General features: G+C 43.6%; 1 long non-coding RNA gene across 1 annotated transcript; it reads left to right on the plus strand.

The window, feature by feature from the left end:
* The first annotated feature begins 1,102 nt into the window (after nt 1-1,102).
* Nucleotides 1,103-11,129, plus strand: LOC123522798. Its single transcript, XR_006681006.1, has 3 exons — nt 1,103-1,182; nt 10,874-10,954; nt 11,041-11,129. It is a non-coding gene; the product is annotated as an uncharacterized LOC123522798 (long non-coding RNA).
* Nucleotides 11,130-11,389: the final 260 nt, after the last annotated feature.

Below are 11,389 nucleotides of genomic sequence, written 5' to 3' on the forward strand. Positions count from 1 at the left end.
TAGACCCTCTCTCTTTTGGTCCTTAATGAGTTGGCAAAATGTTGTCAATATTATTTGTCTTTAGAGATCATGTTTGACTTTGCATGTGTTATTAACTTTAGCTTCGTTCTTCTTAATTTGGGTTTCCCCTTATGACCTTTTGCTACCTTCATTAAGTATAGTATTAGCTCATAACATTTAAACTAACTGTTCTAATGTATAAATTTAAGACTGTAGTTTTCCTGTAAGCATCTCCTCAGCTGAGTCTCACACCTTGCTGTGTGGATCATTGATTGGTCTGTTTGTGATTCCATCGGATCCTCAGCATGGCTTTCTCGCTTGAACCCTATCTCAGGTCTTTGTTTTCAAAATTTCCAACGTTGTGGGTTATTTTCAGTCCACTTACTGGAATTCTTATTTATTCTGTACGTATCAGCCAGAATTCCATAATGAACTTCCTTGCATTGAAGCTGTGGTTACTCATGGTTTCTCGCCAATATAATTCATAGAGAAAGGACAGCCTAAAGGCTTTGTTGTTTCTCTTTATCCGTTTTCAGGGTCATGACTTGGTGCCTTCAGTTTAATGAGGATCTATCTTATAATAGTGTAAACTTAAGGACTTTTTTTCTTTTGGTTGTGTTTTATCTGGGTACTCCATTTCTCCACACTGCAGTCGGTGGAAATCCTGTCAAGTCTGTATCTTTTCAAGCTCTTTGACATAAACCCATTGACCTTCGAAAGTTTCTTTGCTTCCCGGTACAATAATGTTCCTTCATCCAGCTCATCCAGCATATTTCCTGGCTTAGACCTGAAAGAGGTCTGGTTCATTTTATTGAAGATACCTTTCTAAACTACAATCTAATATGTACACTTACTCATTCTGATTGGGCTGCCATTAATGTTAGGGCTTTTCACAGCTGGAAAATGGGTCAGTTTAAAAGAAAAACAGAAGTCAAAAGTCTATACTAATCTTTTAAACAATTTACTTGTGTGTCACTTCTCTTATACTCAAAAGGCTATCTCCTAATTGAATTCACATAATGCTTATTTGCTCTCTACTGTGAGTTCCATGTATGGTTATTTATTGTCTACATCTCTGTTACTCTCGTTTGCAGCTTTCATGCGCTTAAGGATGAGATGTTTACCAGGCACACACTGTTTCGTCAGTTTGCAGTGCTGACTGATACATCCTTCAATTATACCGTAAGTGTATGCAATGTTATTTTTCTCTTTGAATCGCCCCTTCCGTGTCTTTGTGGTGCTGCTCAACCTTTATCAAGCCCCTGTCATGAGAGACTCTGGGTATGGATAGTACGTGACAGTCCTTCTGCTTGATGCCCAGAGCCTAGGACAGAGTGTCTGAACCTGGAGGGTCCAGGCTGAGAGAAGGTAAAGGCATGTCAGCAAATGTTTATAGTATAGTGGGCTTGAGGTGTCCTAGAGGCAAGTTGAAATTTTAGAGAGGAGTCAAGTCACTCTGGCTGGAGAGCAGCTGCTATGCTGCCCTCTTTTGAGCAGGAATCTAATATTGGACCACAGGAGAGCGAAAGGTCCAAGTACCCAGTCATTTAAAGGGGGAAAGGGAATCTGTTCTCGGACCAGGCCAGGCAAACACATGGGCACTAGAGATCTCTCGTAGATAAAACCTAAGTCCATAATAAATTATTGTTTTAAAAACCTGCTTGACCTACCGTTTTCATTTCGAAGTTCTACTTGTAAAGTTCAAGGATGCCTGCATATAGTAGTCACGTCGTAATCTGGTGTCAATTTAAGGATTAAGAGTGTAGGGGTGGAGTCTAGGGTGTCAATCTGGAGATAGCCAATGAGACTTCTGTGGGCATGGGCTTCTCCTGAGAATTCTGGTAAATCTGGTACTTCCTCCTTGGAGGCAGAAGACACCTCTCTCTCTGCTACTCCCTGGGAGACATTGCAGAAGACAAGCCACATGGACGCAACCAGACCTCGGAAGCCAGAGAAGCCACAGAGAGACCCCTGCCAGCACTGAGATGCTTACAACGCCACTGGACCCAAAGACTTTCTACCCACTGGCTTGTGATCATCCTGCATTTGGCTTCATTGCATGTGCTTTGTGAGTCTGAAGAGGACTTCATAGATTGGTATCAGACACATGGGCTAATATCAGACTTATGGCCTTGGACTGGACTGGGTTGGGATGTTTTCTAAATGTTCAATTCCTCTTGTATATAAATCTCTTTCTTATACATATATGTGTGTCCATGGATTTGTTCCTCTAGTCTACCCAGACCAACACACTACAGTAGGAAGACACCCAACGAAGCTCAAATAATAAGTAAACCAGCATGCAGCATGCGGCAAACTCCGTGCTCTGGAAACAAGTGAAGTTGTAGAAAGAATATTTAAATGTTCAATGTGGTCTATCGTTTACAACCTAAAACCATTTTCTGTCAACATGTTCTCTTAATACATTGCTCTCCCCGGGCAGTGGCCCAGCTGAGGAACACTGGGAAGAGCACACTCCTTTTCATGGGCAACCTTGATTATTCTGAGGGTTTCGACAAGTGCTCCGTGAATGCTTTCAGAAGGAGGCCTGGTGGTGCCGTGGGTGACGCGCTGGGCTGCTTAGTCAGCAGGTGGAACCCACCAGTCCCTCCTCGGAAGAGACATGGGCTTCCTATTCCTAAAGCAAAGTTTCACCCGGGGAACCCACAGGGGTAGTTCCGAGGGGCGGCAGTGACTCGGCCCTGGGTGGTGAATCCAGTCTGAAACACTCTAAGCTAGCTCACAAAGATAATACCCCGAGGATGCGTGGCCTTTGGAAGGGACCCTGCCCCTGGAATGCTTGCGTTTCCGTGGCTCCCCATCCTCCCCACACTGATTCTGTTCCTTTGCCATTGTGTGTTTGCCCCCATTTTAACCGTATTAATCCTATGAGACAGTAGTTCCGTTTGCACTTCCCCATTGCCCAGTGACCTTGAGATCTTTTCATGTGCTTCTTGGCTATGTAGCTTCCTTTCACTTTTTGTTTCTTTTTCGTTGAGATTCCATTCTCTCTACTTTGTCTTTTATTCCTTCCAATGAGTGAACAAAGCAACAGGGGAGCCACATAAACAAAACTTTCAAATGCAAAATGGGTTTAATCAGCGGTTCTCAACCTGTGGGTCATGACCCCTATGGGGGTCCAACGATGTTTTCAAAGGGGTCGTCCATTCATAGCAGTAGCAAAATGGCAGTTATGAAGTAGCAACAAAAATAAATGACTCATTCAAATTAGAATAATTAGTCAAACGTGACCCTCTCAAATCTCCCACTGAATAATTTCACATTTTTCATCTCTTCTTACTGAACATGACTAACACCAAAATGACGCCACTCATTTCCAGAAGAAGTGAACAAGAAGAACACAGACAAATGAATATTCTTTTAAAAAATGCTTGAATTAAATGAATAAAATATTTTGTGGGTTTTTGTTGTTTGTTTTGGTTTTAAATCACAAACAACAAGCTCTTAAGAAAATGTCTAAAAGACGCCACCCAGAAAGAATGAAAAGTCAACCTGAGCCCCAATATAGTTGATGAAAATCTGACATCAGACAAGCAACAATGTATTTTAAAATGTAGAGTCCAGTTCCTCCAGTGAATTCTACATATAAATTCCCTTATGCTCCCACGCCAACAAAAAGCAGATAAGATACAATATTTAGTCTTTGAACTCAGCTCAGAAGGAAAGATAAACAGGTCCCAAGTAATCTGGAAGGTAAATCCATGTGCACTATTTCATGTTGTGGTAGTTACATAATCTGGTGTCAATTTTGGACTTGAGAGGAATAAGAGTGAAGGGGTGGAGTCTAGTCTGTCAATCGGGTCATAGCCAATGAGGCTCTGTGTGGGCATGGCCTTCCCCTGAGGATTTGGGAATTCCTGTATTACCTCCTTGGAGACAGGAGACACTTTCTCTCTGTGCTCACTCCCTGAGAGATGCTCTACTGACAAGACACATGACACTATGCTGATAGACCCCATGCCCTGGGAACTGGAGAAGCCATGTGGAAACCACGGCAAGTACTGAGATGCTTACAACACCACTGGAACCACAAGACTTCCTACTCATTGGCCTGTGATTGTCCTGCATTCAGCATCATTGCATGTGTTTCATGAGACTGAAGGGGAATGTATAGATTGGTATCAGACATATGGGCTAATAAAGGACTTAAGGACTTGATCTGGACTGAGTTGGGATGTTTTCTCAATATTCAGCTGCTCTTGTGTAAAAACCACTTTCTCATACACATATGACAGTGTCCATGGGTTTGTTTCTCTAGTCTACCCAGACTAACACACGTGTTGAGCATATGGTCTGTACAAGTTGGGTAAGAAGAGAAGGAACGGTGTGGCCTATGCTAGTCCAAGAAGAAAAAAGAGAGAGAATCGAAGAAGCCAAGGAAAAAGTAAGGAAGAGGAAAGAGAATATGTAAAAGGCAGAGGAAGAAGCCAGCCTGACACAACAGAATGAAAGGATACTGTTTGCTTTGCTTTGGAATTTAAATCCATAAAAGATTACCAGTCACTGAAATGTAGACCCAAACCCACTGTCGTTGCGTTGATTCCGACTCTCAGCAACCCTAGAGGGCAGAGGACAGTGCCCCCTGTGGGTTTCCAAGGACGTAACCCTTTATGGGAGCATAAAGCCTCATCTTTCTCCAGCGGCTGCTAACTGCAATTGAGTGGCCCATTGTTCCACTCACCACGCTCCCTAGGCTTCTAAATGAAACATACAGTCAATAAAATGACATCACACGCGAGATGAGAAAACAACAGAGAAAGATGAAAGTGGATATTCCTGGGGTAAGGAAACTCATTGAGGACAAAGGCAGCAATTAGCATGTTGGATGCAACCAAAAATATAGAGAGAAACCTCACAGGAGATGGAACGTAAAAATACAAAGAAATAAACCTAGATAATATGTTCAATACTGATATTGGAAGTCCTCCACTTTGTGTTAATGTGATGATTCTATACTCCTTTGGGACTTACCTACTCCTTCTCTCCCATACTTTACAGTTCCATCAGCAAGGAGTAAGAGCAGGTTCCCTTGGACTGTGTTTTGAGAATATTCTGAATGACTCACCAGGGGCCACTGTAGCAATTGAGTTTAAGGGGTATGGGGTGGGGAGTGACTTAGACTACTGCAGTGACATATGTGAGGTGAGAAGTAACTGGATGTGTGAACAGCTAATTAGTCCACACAGCAGTACAGGGGGCTCAGCTCAACTCACTTCTGTGGAACAGTTAATGTACTGGAAGTCCTTCAACTCAAGAGGGCTGCTGGGTCCAAGGCTGAGGAAACAGACAGCTGAGTCTTCCCTTGGGCAATGCAGGCAGAGTCTGTCCAAAGGCAGGAAACAGCAGGGCAGGTCACCAACATTCAGCAGCCCAAGAGCTTAGCAAAGCAGGCCCAAATGGGATATCAAATTCAAGCAATACAAGATGACAGGATCCACCAGCCTCAAGCTCAAGAGATGCACACACCACCAGGATGGCTCAGCCAGTCTCGAAAGAACCTCAAGCTCTAGCGACAAGATCCACAGGCTGGCTGTCCCACAGGTAGTGTAGTTCAAAACTGAGGCAGAGAACTAGCTAAAGCAGCCATACACTGGTCCGGTCAGCAGAGAACAAGAGAGTGAGGGGTGAGCAGGCCTTGATGAGCCATTTATCTCTTTGCCCTCCAATCAAACTACAACCTGATTAATCCCACATGTTCCTATTGGCCAGGTTGGCACAATAAACCTACCTATAACACTGGATATGGAATACTTTTAAAGATTTTCTGGAGACCATAGATATAATGTGGGAGAAAAAGAGTTTCCACAGCTTGGAGTTGTGGCCAGAATTCTGCCTCTCTCCTCCCTTCTGCAATGAGCAAGGGAAGTTCATACTCCTAGACCCATGTTCATGCATTTTCATGGGATTCTGGGGGCCGCTCAGGTACATGCGTATCCTGGTTAATTCTTACCTAGCTGTTTCCGCGGTGTTGCAATCTCTACACAACCTCTCTGTGTAGAGATTGCAGGAGATTAAGGTGGCTCAGTGGACTTGGCGATAAATTCTGCTCTGGTTACTTCAAAACACCCAGTGGGAAAGAGGAACTATGACCAATTTTGTGTAATTTGACCCTAAGCTTCCCAGTCAGGAAACAACCAGTGAGCAATACACAAGTTATCGTCCTACTTATTATCCAGGTCACATCTCTTTATGATGTTTGCATAGACGCGGCTGTCAAGCTTCAGTAATGCTGTTGTTAGGTGCCACAGAGTGAGTGTCAACTCATAGTGACCCCATGTACCCACACACCCCCCCCCCAAAAAAAGAGGAAACACTGCCTGGTCCTGTGCATCCTCACAATTGTTGTTATGTGTGAGGCCATTCATGGAGCCACTGTGTCACTTCACCTCGTCAAGGGCCTTCCTCTCTTTCGCTGGCCGCCTTTTGTACCCAGCATGTCTCTCCTGACAACATGTCCAAGCACGAGACCACGTCTTGCCACCCTTGCCACTAAGGAGCTTTCTACCCATACTTCTTCTAAGACACATTTGTTGGTGCTTTTGGCAGTTCAGGGTGGTGTTAGTCCGGGTAGACTAGAGGAAAAAAATCCAAGGAGACTCATATAGGTATTAGAAGAGGTTTATATACAAGAGCAATTGAATATTGAAAAAGCATCCCAGATCAGTCCAGATCAAGTCCATAAGTCCGATATTAGCCCATATATCTGATACCAATCTATAAAGCCCTCTTCAGACTCACAAAACACATGCAATGATGCCAAATACAGGAAGATCACAGGTCAGTGGGTGGGAAGTCTTATGGATCTAGTGGCGGTATAAGCATCTCAGCACCAGCAGGGGTCTCCACGTAGTTTCTTCAGCTCCCAGGGCTCTGGTTGCATCAGGGTAGGTCCATGTGGCTTCTCCTCAGGGATGTCTCACAGGGAGTGAGCAGAGAGAAAGTATATCTCCCACCTCCAAGGAGGAAATACAGGAGTTCCCAGAATCCTCAGGAGAAGGCCATGCCCACAGAGAGGCCTAATTGGCTATAACCTAATTGACAGGCTAGACTCCACCCCTACACTCTTAATCCTTAAATTGACCCCAGATTATGTAACTACCACAAGGGTACTTTCAAAATTCTTCCCCAGTATCACAATTCAATGCATCCATTTTTCTCTTTCTTCATTATTCAATGTCCAACCTTCACATTCATATAAGGGGACTGAAAATACCATGGCTTAAATCAGGTGCACCCTACTCCTTAAAATGACATCCTTGCTCTTCAACACTTTAAAGAGCTCTTGTGCAGCAGATGTGCCCATTACAATGTGTCCTTTGATTTCTTGATTGATGCTTCCATGAGCATCAATTGCGGATCGAAGCAAAACAAAATCCTTGACAACTTTAGTCTTCTCTCTGTCCATCATGAGGTTACCTAGTGATCCAGTGTGAGTATTTTTGATTTCTTTACATTGAGTCGTAATCCATATTGAAGGCTGCAAACCTTGATCTTCAACAGTAAGAGCTTCAAGTCCTCCTCACTTTTAGCAAGCAAAGTTGTATTGGCTGCATATCAAATGTTGTTGATAAGCCTTCCTCCAATCCGATGCCATGTTCTTTGTCATAAAATCCAACTCCTCAGATTATGTTCTCAGCATACAGCTTAAAATAAGTATTGTGATGGATACAACCTTGAACACACCTTTCCTGATTTTAAACCACATTGTATTCCCTTGTTCTGTTTGCACAGTTGCCTCTCAGTTCATGCATGGGTTCTACATGCACACCATGAGTGTTTTGGAATTCCCATTCTTGTCAGTGTTATCCTTGGTTGGTTATGATCCACATAGTCAAATGCCTTTGTGTAATCAGTAAACATTTTTCTGATATTCCTTGCATTGAGTCAAAATCCATCTGATGTCAACAATGATTTTCCTCGGTCCACAGTCTCTTCTAAATCTGCCCTGTATGTCTGGAAGCTCCCTGTCAATGTACTACTACAACCTTCTTTGAATGATTTTCGGCAATATTTTACTTGCATGTGACATTAATGGTATTGTTCAATCATGCCTGCACTCTATGGGGCCATCTTTCCTTGGATTGGGTGGAAATATGAATCTCTTCCCTTTTTCTTCAGTAGCATAGCAACCTATTTTATATGAAAAATAAGCACATAGACCTCTCTTGCCAACCTGAGTGTTACTTAAATGGTTTTTATGCTTTATGCTGCCACGTAGTTAAAGCACACAAGATATAACTCTAGGTATGAACTTATGCCTCGTGGTCCTACAGTTGAAACCACTTGACAAAAGATTGGTAAATCTCAAATTGTTATAGTAATGCAGTGTGACAGATGATGTTACACTGGCACTTAGTGGACATGGTGTTGCAGGGTGGGACACAGGCTCTAAATTTGGGTGTCCCTGTCTTAGAATGTGCCCTGGGATGACGCTGGCTTCCTCTGCCCTTGTGGTGAAAGACAAGACTTGAAAGTAGTCAAGGAGAGAGCCACATGGATACCTAGGGGATGGGTTTTCTAGACAGGGAAAGGATCACCGTGAAAGCTCTGAGGTAGTTGCTTGGCACGTTCTAGAACTAGCCAGGCATCAGCTGTGGCCAGGACAGTGAGCGAGAGGAGGGAGAATAGCAATGCTGCAAAAATGTGGTCAGAGGGATAATAGGACATTGATTTCTTTTTTAACTCTTAAGTAAAACAGGAATCCTTTTCAGAGTTTTGAGCAGGGTATGAATGCCATTTCACTCAACGTGCTGAAGGAACAATTCTAGCTGCTTTAGGAAGAGCAGGGCAAAGGAGCAAGTTAAGAAGCTATGGCACTGATGCTGGTAAGAGATGGTGCCTTGGACCACCTTAGAGGCAATAGATGGGCAAACCAGTGCAAATACATCCCTGGAGCAATGAACCTCAGGAGTATATGATGAAATAGATGGAGCCCAAAGACTGAGTGAGAGATATAGAGAACACACAAGGACACACTGTTTTTTCTTTAAATCTATGATGTACTCGACACTAGCTCAAGATTGAATGGATCAGTGAAAAAGAAAAAGTCCCTCCCATTAAACTGTGGTGTTGCAGTTATTCTAAGACATCATATTCCAATTTTAAAAGGATCACAAGATTAGATGGCTGAAGGCAACATGAGAAGCAGAGAACTGATGGAAGTCATCAAGGATTTCATCCTCCTTGGATCCATACACAAGGCTCATGGAAACAGCAGTCCACGTGCCCTGGGTCAATCTGCTGCACAAGACCTCTTTTAAGTGTCGAAAAGCTAAGTTGCCTCTGACCCAAGCCATAGTATTTTCAGTCACCTCATATGCATGTCAAAGTTGGACATTGAATAAAGAAGATTGAAGAAAATGGGTGCAATTATCACCAAAACCAAAAAAAGAAAATGGGTGCCTTTGATTGATGGTGCTGGAGAAGAATATTGAAAGTACCATCAACTGCCAAAAGAATCAACAAATCTGTCTTGGAAGAAGTACAGCCAGAATGCCCCATAGAGGCAAGGATGGTGAGACTGTCTCCTATATTTTGGACATGTTGTCAGGAGAGACCAGCCCCTGGAGATGGACATCGTGCTTGGTAAATCAGCAGGGTAGCGCAAAAGAGGAAGGCCCTCAACCAGATGGATGGACACAGTGGCGGCAGCAACGGGCTCCCACATAAGATAACGGTGAGACTGGCGCAGGCGGTGGTTTTTCTGTTGGGCACAGGGTCATGATGAGTCAGAACTGACTGGATTGCACCTAACAACAATAACATGTCCTAACGGAAATGAAACAGCATTCCCATAACGTCACACCATCAACTACACTGTATGTATAAAACAAAATGTTTAAAATCGTTTCTTTTGAGGGTAGGAAAACAGTGGACTATCGGGATAGGGCCATACAGGATTCTAGAGAAGCCTCGAATGGAGAGGAATTTGCAAATATCCTCAGAGTACATTAATGGACTTCTTCTTCATAAACCTGCTTGGTCTACCCTTTCACCTGCCCATGTTGAATGTTATGATTTACTTCTCATATGATAATGGATGACAGTTCGACCTGCATGCTGCTGCTTCTGAAGCCCTGGAAGAGATGCTCTGGGGCAAATATTCATGTTTCTGGAGCTCTGTGTAGCATTTGGGAGCAATCTATTTTAGGTACACATAAGCAGATGGATGTGTTGGTCCTGCCCTGACTGTGGCTTCCCAGAGCCAGGAGGCACTGAGGAGGAGCCTGTGATACCGGGCTAATTGGTGGTGTCGCCGGTTGCAATGGAGTCGGCTTCAACTCATGTCAATTGCACGAGACCCTCATCCCGATCACTGGCATGTGTGAGAGCCTGATGGCAACTGTTGCGTAATGCAGTCAGGCTTCGGGTCACTTAGGGTCCGCAGGGTTTTCACTGGGTGATTTAATACAGCAGATCACCAGTCCTTTCTTCCTAGTCTGTCTTCGTTTGGAAGCTCCACTGACACTTGTCCTCCCTGATAATGCTGCGAGTATTTGAACACTACTGGCACAGCGTCCGCCTCACAGCAACATACGACCAACCACAACCAACCACTGTTAGTTAGGACAAACTAACAGTGGTCCGACCAATTATGAGTAATAATTCCGAAGTGGGGTAGAGGTCATCCAAAGTACCAGTGGGAAAAATTGACGTTTCTCTCAAGTAGCCAAATCTACGCACCAATTTAAAGAGAAAGGCTGCCCCAATCAGATGTCAGCAAATACGTTAGGAGCATAGTTTCCTAGGTTGGTAAACCATAGGACAAAGAAGAGTTGACTCCCGTTTGATCTGACCACTATTTCTGCCTGGATAACACAGTGTACCCTTTTTTTTTTTTTATGTATTTCAGAAAGCAAAGCCCTTATTCGTGCAGTCCAACTCTTACATGTCAGTGTCCACATCTTCCAGAAGCGTTGCCAACGGATCTTCAGTAAGTAGCTTTTCTCTTCCGATTAAACGTTTAAGCAATTGGTCTGATTCAACTTCAGTAAGGAAGCTTTTCTGGTTCTGTTGCAGTTAGAGAACCAGCACATGTCCGCCAGCAGTGACCAGATACCCTTTCAAGGTCAGACTCAATTATGGGAAAAAGAAGTCTACACACGAACGGGTCCCCAGTCTAGGCTGAATCTGCCTTGCTTTGTTACCTTGGTGTGCTTGCTATTCTGCGCGATTTCATGACTCTCCTATTTTCCATTCGTAAGCTAAAACCTAGGGATGCCAAAGAAAAGAATGCTAATATGCATTTCTAAACATCAGCCGCCGCTATTTGAAAATTCATCCAGTCCTGGTTCCAAACTAGAAAGTTGGGATCCTTTTGTTGTTGTTGTTTTTAAACTGCCAAGGAACCTGAAGCTTCTCTTACATT

The sequence above is a fragment of the Echinops telfairi genome, unplaced genomic scaffold (assembly GCF_000313985.2).
Source record: "Echinops telfairi isolate 266 unplaced genomic scaffold, ASM31398v2 ScPeMD7_7461;HRSCAF=8499, whole genome shotgun sequence".
Classification (NCBI taxonomy): Eukaryota; Metazoa; Chordata; class Mammalia; order Afrosoricida; family Tenrecidae; genus Echinops; species Echinops telfairi.